The following is a 12,501-nucleotide window of genomic DNA, read 5'->3' on the forward strand; positions in this document are numbered from 1 at the left end:
GCCCAGGTCATGATCTTGGGTCCTGGGATGGAGCCCTGAATCAGGCTCTCTGCTCACTGGGGAGTCTGCTTCTCCCTCTCCCTCTGTGTGCTGTTTCTCTCTCTCAAATAAATAAATCTTAAAAAAAAAAAAAGATTCTCTCTCCCTTTTTCTCTGGTCCCCCCAAAAGAAGTAATCACCTACCTATCTTTAAGAGCAGTTTTTGTTTTTCTTTAAACTGACTTTCCTTTTAGTATACCATTCCTATTGATTCATACTCATATCTTGTGAACTTCTTGAAGTATGCCTTCTTAAAATCTAGGGACATGAACATGTCTACCTAGTATTCCCAATTCTGGCTCTCACAGATCACAAAGTCATTTTCTCCCAAACTTCTTGTAATTTACACCCTACTTTTACTCCCTCTCATACTCCTCTTTCCCCAGTTGTAGCTGCTACACTGTATATTAACTGGTATTACAACTTTATTTTCTGCTATTCTCAAGGTAATTAAGTTTCCTCTTGTTCAGCTTATTTCAATACAATTACATTATTTCTTTTCCACATGAAATATACTTATTACTTAATCATTCCAGTATTTTAAACCAAGGTCTAAAAGCCAAAATCTAGTTTAATGACATCATCTACATAGACTATAGGAAAAGAACAACAGCATGCTTCATGTGCATCAAATTCTACAACTCCTGATTTGAAAACAAATGCAAAGTAAAATTCTTATCCCTTGTGAATCACCTTGGTAACCAAATGCCTTGAGAGAATGCAGTAGCATTACCCACCTACGAGGTTCTGTTATTGTTCATGACTGACTTAATTCAGAACTAGAAAAAAACTGTATTCAACAGGTCCATGAAGTTAATACCTATGCCAAACATCTTTAGAAACATTTAACAAATCCAGGAAAATCAAGAATTCCACCAAAGACAGAATTTTAAGAGTTGATTTAAAAGAATCCCTCCACCCCTCTTGCTTCTACCTTTTTAAAAGATTTATTTACTTAACATGAGTGTGTGTGGGGGAGGGAGGGCGGGCAGAGGGAGAGAGAGAATCCCAAGCTGACTCCACACTGAGCATGGAGCTCGTTGCAATGTTTGATCCCATGACCGGGAGACCATGACCCAAACCGAAATGAAGAGTAGGACACCCAAACAACTGAGTCACAGATGCCCCTTCCCTCTGGCTTCTATTAATAACTATTTAATAACAAAAATAAAATTAAAAAGCAATTCAAAATCCCTAACATCAAAATTATTTAGAAGATGCTTAATAGAACTTCCATAAAATCAAACCGGGATTTCCAAATCAACATGGCATCACGGCAAGCAGTGCCCATTATGTTGGCCTAGTAAAACACCCAAGAATACACAAAAGCCAGGACTGGGGTGGGAGAACCTCACAGGGCCTAAGCTCCATGCTGTCTTCTAAGCCAGAGCAACATGCATAGCAGAGGCAGGAAAGAGAAAGAACTCACCCTCTTTTCTCTACCTCTGCTAGGAAAATAGAAAATTTAGGGACCAGAAAGCCAAATAACAATTCAAAAATTTTATAAGAAAACTTTTTTTCTTTTTAAATACTGATAAATGTAGTATCTACTTGCTGCAAAAAAACTCAAGCAATGCGGCACCTTGAGGGCTCAGATGGTAGAGCATGTGACTCTCAATTTCAGGGTCATGAGTTCAAGCCTCACACTGAGTACAGAGCTTACTTAAAAAAATTAAAATAGGGGTGCCTGGGTGGCTCAGTCAGTTAAGTATCTGCCTTCAGCTCAGGTCATGATCCCAGGGGCCTGGGATCGAGTCCCACATCGGGCTCCCTGCTCAGTGGGAACCCTGCTTCTCCCCTTCCCTCTGCCTACCACTCCCCCTGCTTGGTGTTCTCTAATAAAATCTTAAAAATATAAAAAAAAATAAAAGGAAAAATTTAAAAATGGGGAGCCTAAAAAAAATCTCAAGCAATACCAAAGTGTATGAAGTATAAAGTGAAAGCCTCCCATGGTTTCTTTAGCCTTTTGTGGTTCAGTACTGGATCAACACTTGATATAGTTACCAACATTAGGTTTTATTTGGTAAACTTTTTGCGTCCTTTGCCCATTTTTCTAATAGTGTTTTGGTCTGTTTCTTATCCACAGGTACTCTTTCATACTAGGATGACATTAACCTTTTCCCGACATATGGTTCCAAATACGTTTCCCCAATTTGCAGTTTATTTTTTTTTTTAAAGAGATTTTATTCGAGAGAGAGAGTGAGAGCACAAGCGAGGGGGAAGCGAGAGGGAGAAGCAGACTCCTCGCTGAGCAGGGAGCCTGATGGGATGCAGGGCTGGATCCCAGGCCCCTGGGATCATGACCTGAGCCGAAGGCAGACGCTAAACCCACTGAGCCACCCAGGCGCCCCTCAGTTTATCTTTTAGTTTTGTTTATATTATCTCTTTATGCAATCAAATTTTATGCTATCTTTTCCTTCTTGATTTTGGCCTTGATGTAATGCTTTATGCTAAATGGAGAGAGCAAACCATCTGTTTTAGTAAGGGCTGCAAGCTAAGAATGATTTTACACTTTTTCATGGTTGAAAAAAATCAAAAGATTATTTCATGACGTGAAAATTATGTGAAATTCAAACTCCAGTGTCCATAAATAACATCAAACACAGCTGCACTCACTCATTTACATGTTGCCTATGGACGGCATCAAACCTACACTGGCAGAATTGAGTGGTTACTTGTATATGTGGTGTTTACAGAGCTTTGCACTGCTGCTCAGTGCACCACAAATCACAGTGAGGAAGCTATAACTCAACAGCGTTTTGACTGGCACATATGCATACTGGCATACTGCATTGTGATAGTTTACTTCTTTGTATTACCAGTGCATGGCCATCATGTCAAAACAAGAAAAGTGTACAATGTCTTGATTTAAAGCATAGTGGAGGAGCACCTGGGCGGCTCAGTCGTTAAGCGTCTGCCTTCAGCTCAGGTCATGATCCCAGGGTCCTGGGATCGAGCCCCGCATCAGGCTCCCTGCTCAGCAGGAAGCCTGCTTCTCCCTCTCCCATTCCCCCTGCTTGTGTTCCCTCTCTCACTGTGTCTCTCTCTGTCAAATAAATAAATAAAATCTTTTTAAAAAATAAATAAAAAATAAAGCACAGTGGTGAGAGTGTGGGTTACTTTGTTATGAAGTCACATGAGAAAGCTTTGTGTTTATTATGCAATGACACTGTAGCTGTGCTAGGAGAATTCAATCTATATCAAGATTAGCACACTAAGTAGTCACCCAATATTCCCAATTCACAGGAATGCCATGGTCTGAAAAATCCAAGAGGCTGGTCTATTAGCCAAGCGAAGAAAGTAATTTGCCAGTGATGGGGTGGTTAAACCACGCTCAGCTCTAGGCGCTGAAGAAATAGATTCAGAGAAAATAAACCTAAGACTACTAGCTTTTCAGTAAGACCAGTTGCTCCAAAAGTTGAGGACAAAGGGAGTAAGATTAATAATCTATTTAAAAAGGCAAATTAGTTCATGTAGATTCCCTGTTTCCCAATGAGTTGACATGTTACCAATACTGCTCAGTTGTTTACTCAGAGTCAATACCAAATTTAAACTGAATGAATAGGGGCACCTGTCTCACTCAGTTGGCAGATCATGCGATTCTTCATCTCATGGTTGTGAGTTCAAGCCCCACAATGTGTAGAGATTACTTAAAAAATTAAAAAAAGAATATCTTTAAAACAATAAAGTGAATGAAAAATTAGCTTCCACAAATAGTCTGTTGAACAACTATAGGTCAGAAGTTGAGAAAATACTAATTCAGTACAACTTGAAGTGGAATCTGCTAAAATGTGTTGATGGTAAAAATATGTGTGGAGTAGATAAAAGCTTAGTTGGATAATTTACAACGTTTGTTAAGATGTAAGACAGTTTATTCATTATATTTTTCACCAGCAGGTACTCCGAAAAATATTTAAATTTATCATGTGTTATTAAACAAACAGTGTGGATGGTGAATTTCACTCGTGGTCATGGACTTAACTATTGCCAGAAATAAAAGCTGAATAACCTGACTCGCCTGACCACAGAGCAGTTTGGTGCTTTGCTGTAGTAAAATTTTGTGATTTTTAATCTTTTAAGCTCAGGGCTGAGAATGAAATTTTTCAGAATGATAAGACCTCTTGCAGATACTATTATCAAATAATGAATGGCTCTGAAACTTAGCTTTTGCTGCAGATTTATAAGATTTAATAAATTCAATCTAAAATTACCAGGGCAGGGGGCACCTGGCTGGCTCAGCTGATACAGCGTGTGACTCCTGATCTTGGGAATGTGGGTTCCAGCCCCACGCTGGGTGTAGAGGTTACTTAAAAATAAAATCTAACAAATTTTTTTAAATAAATAAAATTACCAGGCAGAACAGCACTTATATGTGAAACTTAAACTTCAATTAAGTCATTTAGACAAAAACTAATATTTGAATCATAAGCAATGTGAAAAGTTGCTTTATACACTTCCCATACCCTCAAATTTAAAATAAGTGAGATCTCCATTCCCAAACAAATTTGCAGTGGATACATTTTCTTGGCTCAAAACTACAGTTTTTTAGGATTTCAATATAAGTGCAAAGAAAATTTCCATATTTCAAAGTCTAACGGTGAAATTATGGAGCTTCCATCTAACCTTCAAATAGAAGTAACTAATCTGCTATGTAATGGCATGCTAAAAGGCAAATATTAAAAGAAAAATCTATTATAATTCTATAAACGCTTCCCAAGTGATTAATGTGCTCAATTAAAATCATATGCTTGGGGGCTGATACCAATATATGGCTAGGGTGCCTGGGTGGTTCAGTCAGTTAAGCATCCAACTTAAGGCTTAGGCTTGGGTCATGATCTCAGGGTCATGGGATCCAGCCCCGTGTGGGGCTCCCTGCTGGAGAGGGGCATCTGCTTGATATTCTCTCTCTCTCCCTCTGTCCTCCCTACTTGCACGCTCACTCTCTCTCTAAAATAAATAAAACTTAAATATTTGGCATACATCTGTAGGAAGACATTTTCAAAGATGAAACATATAAAATCATATATCATTTATAATCAATTTTGATAACAGGAAATACTAACTCTGAACCCCAATTAGGCAAACTGTATCACCCTAAAAAAGAATTCCACTTTTTTCATTAATAAACCTATTATTACAAAAAGTTGTACTCAATAATTACTATATTTTAATTTCATCAATAAATTTGTGGGGGCACCTAGGTGGCTCAGTTGGTTAAGTGTCTGCCTTCGGTTCAGGTCATGACCCCAGAGTCCTGGGACAGAGGCCAGCACAAGGCTCCTTGCTCAATAGGGACTCTGCTTGTGTCCCCTCCTCTGGCCCCCCATGCGTGGCATGAAATAAATAAATAAAATCTTAAAAAAAAAAAAAAAAAAGATGGGCTGCCTGGCTGGCTCAGGCGGTTAAGCGCCTGCCTTCAGCTCAGGTCATGATCCCAGGGTCCTGTGATTGAGCCCCGGATCGGGCTCACTGCTCAGCGAGGAGCCTGCTTCTCCCTCTGCCCCCCCGCTTGTGTGGTCACTCACTCTCTCTGACAAATAAATAAAATCTTTAAAAAAAATTTTTTTAAATTAAAATAAAAAATTGGGACACCTGGGTGGCTCAGTCGGTTAAGCATCTGCCTCTGGCTCAGGTCATGATCCCAGTGTCCTGGGATCAAGTCCCACATCAGGGTCTTTGCTCAGCATGGAGCCTGCTTCTCCCTCTGCGCCTCTTCCTGCTCGTGCATGCGCTCTCTGACAAATAAAATCTTAAAAAAAAAAAAAAAAAAAAAAGATTTTAAGTAATCTCTACACCCAACGTGGGTCTCAAACTTAGAACCCCAAGATCAAGAGTCACATGCTCTACCAACTGAGCCAGCCAGGCACTTCCTTTAATACCTTTAACTCTGTGATATATTTTTTCAGAGTCAACTGTCACATACCTTCCCCACTTCTATGGCTCTCCAATTATTGTTCTTTTTCAAAATTTTTCAAAATTTTCTCAAATACTGAATTTACTCTTCCAAATGAACTGTGCTGTGCAATCTGTCAAGCTTTCAAAAAGGTGTACCCCACTGGGCTTACAAAACATGCATTAAATCCGTAGAATAATTTGGGGAACACCCCTACTAAACCTCTATACAGAATCTGTATAATATTTAAGTCTTTCACATTCAGAAACACAGCATAAATATCAAATTTAAGGCTCTACAGTTTTCTTTATATTACTCTTGCATATTTCCTTTTTTTTTTTTAATAAGATTTACCCACTTATTTTAGAGTGAGAGAAAGCATAAGCAGGGAGAGGGGCAGAGAGAGAAGGAGACAAGCAGACTCCCCCATGAGCAGGGAGCCCAACATGGGGCTTGATCCCACATCCCTCAGACCATGACCTGAGACAAAACCCAGAGTCCAAACCAAGAGTCTGAAGCTCCACCAACTGAGCCACTCAGGTGCCCCTTGTACGTTTAAGTTAATTTGTGCTGTCTCCTATTTCCATATCATTTTTTTAAATTTAAAATTCTGCTAGTGTAGCACTTAACACAATGTATAAAGAATTTTTATAATAGGTCATCTTCACTTATTCACCCTTCTCCACCTACACCCCTCCAAAACAGGAAGCCCCCCAGGGAAGAGGATGTGTCTCATTCACCTTTGAAATCCCAGCTCAGTCGGTTAAGCATCTGCCTCTGGCTCAGGTCATGATCCCAGTGTCCTGGGATCAAGACATCTACTTAGCATGTAGCAATCCAACAATCAATGTTTCTCGAATCAGCAAATATCTTGCTAAATTAAGTAAACCCAATACTAAATCTTTACAAGCGATCTAAAAACAGGTGATTTATTCATTTCCAATAGGGAAGAGATTCATAAGTCCTCCACCATTCTTGTTAACCTAAAAAATAATACATGTGTCAAAAATACCTTCCTTCTTTAAAGTCCTTCATAAATGAATTCAGTGCGAACCTTTTCTGGATTTATTATTCAGCCTTATTCCTTATGTGTAAACGGAACAGTCAGCATTTGCTGAATGCTCCCTATGAATTAAGCACGTGACATAGTTTAGCTCATTTACTCCTCATGACAACCCCATGACGTTATTATCCCCCACTTTGCAGATAAGGAAACTAAAGCACAGAAAGGTTAAGTAGCTTGTCCCATGTTACGTATCTAATAAATATTAGAGCTGGATTTGAACCAAGGCAGTCAGCTTCAGAATCCACAAAATATTTTATTTTTTAAATTTTTTTTTAAGAGAGACTACACATGCACGTGTGCATGACAGTGGCGCGGGGGGGGGGGGGGATGGTGGGGCAGAGGGAGAAGGAGAGAGAGAGAATCTGAAGCAGACTCCTTGCTCAGCGTGGAGCCTGACACGGGGCTTGATCTCACAACCCTGAGATCATGACCTGAGCCAAAATCAAGAGTTGGATGCTTAACCGACTAAGCCATCCAGGTGCCCTTTAAAATTACTTTTAAAGAGTCATTATTTCATATTTTCATTTCATCAGCAGATAGACTTTAATGGGCTAGATGAAAACCTTCATTATGTTAAATAAAGTTCAGCTCTACAACCCCTAATATTTTGAATTTGTAACGTTCAAAACAAAAAATCCTCAAATTAGGAGCGTTTTAAAGTATTCTAAAAAATGACTAAACATTAATAATTCTGTAATTTATAATCCTTCTGGTTAAATTAGACATAGAAATCTTTAGGTAAATCACTGCAGTTTTGTTTAGCAACTTGTTAATATTTAACTGAGTCACTTAAAGCTATTCAACAAAATTCCCACTCCCTTTGAGATGACCTGGAATCATTTGGCACCAACCTTCTCAAAATGTATTATTAAAGAATCTAATGCTTTTAAAAGAAAAGATCAGACCAGTGCAAGCAGCTGCCAAGAATAAGTTTCCTGCCTGGTTTCCATGACTGCATCAATCTGAAACCAGCATAAGAGAGAAGACGTATCCTTGGAAACCAACTCTTTGCTTCCCTCAATTAAGAAAGGGAGTAGGAAAATGAGAGAAAATGCTTCAGAATAATTTAACTTGTGTTTAATGTGCCCATTGCACATGATAGTCATGGGCAAAAGTCCTGTCCCAATCAAACTTATAAGAAAGTTATGTGATGCCCAGTGGAAAACCCCAAAATGATTTTACAGACTATCTTATGATCCATATACAATATCTGATTTCAATCTTTTTTTTTAAAAGATTTTATTTATTTATTTGACAGAGAGAGACACAGCGAGAGCAGGAACACAAGCAGGGGGAGTGGGAGAGGGAGAAGCAGGCTTCCCGCAGAGCAGGGAGCCCAATGTGGGACTCGATCCCAGTACCCTGGGATCATGACCTGAGCCGAAGGCAGACGCTTAATGACTGAGCCACCCAGGCACCCTGATTTCAATCTTTGAAAGAAAATCACAACAGAAGCTGACCAATAAGAGTTTCATGAATAATATCTACTTGTGACAATATTCAGTACCCCCTCAATATCCTTACTATACAACTGCATGCCACCATCTGAATTCTCTGTACACACATCCTGTAGTATCCTTTGTTTTAGGCATTGCAAATTGTGAAATTTCAAAATGGAAGATTTTTCCAAATCCAAGAACAGACTGAATATACTTATGAAAATACCTATACTTCATAACATAAATCCATTCATTTCAACTACACTTCTACAGCAAGAACTTCCTATGAAGTGCAAATGAACTTTAATGAAATATATTAAGCACAGCTTGCCAGGTTTTCTTAAACCAGGGCCCTCCTTCCTTGAAGCTATAAATATACTTCCTGTCATCAATAGCAATGGCTGAAGCAACCCCTTTCAAAAGAACTAAAAATACATTATTGTACATATCCTCTCTTCTGCTACCCACCCACCATTCCAAGAGGAACTGACAGAGGGAAATGCAGAGCTGTGTAAAGTTCAGCTGACAGCAGTGCAGAGATTGTAATTTTCCTTAAAAAAGGGGGGGAATACCTTCAACTGAATGATGTCTAGAGAGAGATTAATCAGCTATTATAGGGTTGGAGTAAATTTTAAAATTTTTGGAGGAGCTATTCCTGATCACAGGTTGTATTTTGTATTTCATTAACTGTTATTTGGGGACTAGTCTCATTTAATTAAACCATGTCAGGGGCATCTGGTTGGCTCAGCCATGGAGCATGCAACTTTTGCTCTCAGGGCTGTGGGTTTGAGCCCCACGCTGGGTATAGAGATTACTTAAAAATAAAATAAAAAATTAAAAACTATGTTAACAGAAATTCATGCATGAGAATGATGCAAAGTGAGAGCTGTCTATATATAAAAATGGCTCATGGAACCAGATGGGGGTGCTCAGCTAGTACTCTCAGTGGGGTTGGGGCCAATGAGATGGCCCTCCTAGTCAGGGGATTGTTACCTAAGGGAGATGGAGCACAAAAGGACAGAAAGCCACATTCTCAATGTCAGAGAAAGGAGGAACAAATTAAAAAGGCAAAGACTAGAAAAAAATGCTGTGGTGTTAAAATGGAATCAGTGAAGGTAACACAGTGAAATCATGGCTTTCAACATTCTTGGGCAGATATGGATGCTTGTATATGTTTATATGCATATGTACATATATGTATAAAAATATTACAAATCTTCCAACCACAAGCACAACTCTGTGTTTCACTTCCTGCCTAAAAAGGAACATACCCCTAACAACTTCCCATGTGACGGACCCTGCATAGAATGGTGTGCCTCCTGCTTCTGGGGAACTATAAGTAAACTTCCTTCCATGGCACTGACCTCTTCATGGCATCACTCAATCATACTTATAAATTAAATGCTGGGTACACTTAAAAACAATATCCTACACCTGACTTCTAATAGAGCCTAAGAGCAATGACACCCCAGTAGCAAGGACCAAATCTGGTGTCCAGATCTTGTTTTCTAAATACATCCTCGGGGCAGCTGGGTGGCTCAATCAGTTAAGCATTTGCCTTCAGTTCAGATCATGATCTCGGGGTCCTGGGATCGAGCCCCATAACGGGTTTCCTGTTCAGCAGGGAGTCTGCTTCTCTCTCTTCCCACCACTCATGCTCGCTCACTCTCTCTCACACGTTCTCTCTCCCAAATAAATAAAATCTTAAAAAAACAAATAAATAAATACAACCTCTAACAAAAGAAACCAGAGTTCCTTCATGAAATGGTTGATTCTAGGCCTGGGCATAGAAAACCTTGTGCCAAAAAGTAAGAAAAGTAAGTGATTTGGGATGCCTGGGTGGCTCAGTAGGTTAAGCATCTGCCTTTGGCTCGGGTCATGATCCCAGTGTCCTGGGATAGAGCCCCGCATGGTGGGCTCCCTGCTTAAGCAGGGGACTTGCTTCTCCTTCTCCTCCCAGCTCCTGCTCTCTGTTGCTATCTCTGTCTCTCTCTCAAATAAATAAATAAATAGAATTAAAAAAAAAAAAAAGTAAGTGATCAAAGAATGATGGGGACATGAAGAAAAGGCATAGGAGCCAGCTTGAAAGAGTTCCCACTGACCAAATCAGAGATAATTTGAGCGTCAAAACAAATGAAAGATTAGTAAAACAGGAATCCAGGAGTCCATGCTGATATGTTTAAATGATTTTTTTAGAAAACAGGGAGGGGTGCCTGGGTGGCTCAGTTGGTTAATCTGCTGCCTTCAGCTCAGGTCATGATTCCAGAGTCCCAGGATCGAGCCCTGCATCAGGCTCCTTGCTCTGCGGGGAGCCTGCTTCTCCCTCTCCCTCCCGCTCCCCCTGCTTGTGATCTCTCTCTCTGTCAAATAAATAAATAAAATCTTAAAAAAAAAAACAAAACAGGGAGAGAAAGCTTTTCTTTACAGTGAAATGCCAAATTATGAATGCTGGAAGGAATGATGAAATTTTTTAAATTCACCATCTGGCAACCACTTAGTAATAACTGATTCAGGCACAAATCATCAATGGATGCAAAAACTAGTAGGTGAAAATTTGATGAGAAATGGGCTATCTATATAGCCTCAAAGTATCATGCCACAAAATGTGTATTTACTTATTAGTAAGGGTAAATACTTTTGAACTTACAGTATACAAACCTGTCATCTTAACCAAGTGATAAAATTTCACATAACCAGTAATGGGACAAGGTGGCACGTGCCTCCTGATACAATGTAGTGAAATGAACACAACATCAGGGCTGTGGTGTTCCCGCCAAAAATGCATAACCTAAATCTACTGATGAGGAAACATCAGACTAACCCAAACTGAGGAATATTTTACAAAGTAACTGGCCTATTCTTCAAAACTGCCAAGATAACTAAAACAAGACTGAGGAACTATTCAAAATTGAAGGAGACTAAAGAGGCATGACAAGTAAAGGCATGGCTGTGAATGGTCTCTGAATCTGAGTTACAAGGAGAAAGGGAAGAGGTTTTTCTGCTTTTGTTTTTGGAGGGAGGAGTTTTTTATTTTTATTTATTTATTTATTTATGTTTTTGCTATAAAGAACATAATTGGGAGATCAGCGAAATGTGAGTGGTGTTGTGTCTGTGAATTAGACAGCAGTATTATATCAATATTTATTTCCTGATTTTAATGGGTGTGCTGTGTGGTTATACAGGAGAGTATCCTTGTTTTTAGGAAATACACACTGATTTAGAGGTAACAGAGCATTATGTCTGCAACTTATTTCTCAAATGATTCAGAAAAACTGTATAAACAGGGGCATCTGGGTGGCTCAGTTGGTTGGGTGGCCGACTCTTGATTTCGGCTCAAATCATGACCTCAGGGTTCTGCAATCAAGCCCTGTGATGGTCTCCTCACTCAGTGGGGAGTCTGCTCAAGGATTTTTCTCTCTCCCCCTCTGCCCTTCCCTCACCTTCGCTCACTTGCGCACACACGCACACTCAAATCTTTAAAAAGAAAAAAGAAAAACTGTACAGAAGGATAAAGTGGCAAAGATAAGGCAACTGTGGCCAAACTTAATATTAACAATGTGGAATCTGGGGGCGCCTGCATGGCTCAGTCAGTTAAGTGGCTGCCTTCGGCTCAGGTCATGATCCCAGGGTCCTGGATCCAGCCCCACATCGGCCTCTCTGCTCAGTGGGGAGCCTGCTTCTCCCTCTCCCACTCCCCCTGCTTGTGTTCCCTCTCTCACTGTATCTCTGTCAAATAAATAAATAAAATCTTAAAAAAAAAAAAAAAAAACCAATGTGGAATCTGGAGGAAGGATATACTAGGCCAAACAGCAAATAAATATTAACAATTTCCAAAGGACTGAAATCATCTAAGTCCTATCTTTAACCGCAGTACAATTAAACTATAAAACCATTACAAAAAGATAAGTAGAAAAACCTCATGTTTGAAAGCTAAAAGGCATACTTATAAATAACCCACAGATCAAAGAAGGAAACCACAAAGAAGTTAGAAAAGTCTCAACTGTATTAAAAAAAAAAAATCCTACCAAATCCATACCAAGATATTAGTAATCTGATGCAATCAA

At 39.4% G+C, this 12,501-nt stretch overlaps 1 protein-coding gene across 5 annotated transcripts in view; it reads right to left on the bottom strand.

The window, feature by feature from the left end:
* The window catches only part of PTPRA (protein tyrosine phosphatase receptor type A), a 159,295-nt gene that overhangs the window by 125,162 nt on the left and 21,632 nt on the right, over nt 1-12,501 (bottom strand). The window lies entirely within an intron of this gene.

Source organism: Zalophus californianus, chromosome 8 (assembly GCF_009762305.2).
Source record: "Zalophus californianus isolate mZalCal1 chromosome 8, mZalCal1.pri.v2, whole genome shotgun sequence".
Classification (NCBI taxonomy): domain Eukaryota; kingdom Metazoa; phylum Chordata; class Mammalia; order Carnivora; family Otariidae; genus Zalophus; species Zalophus californianus.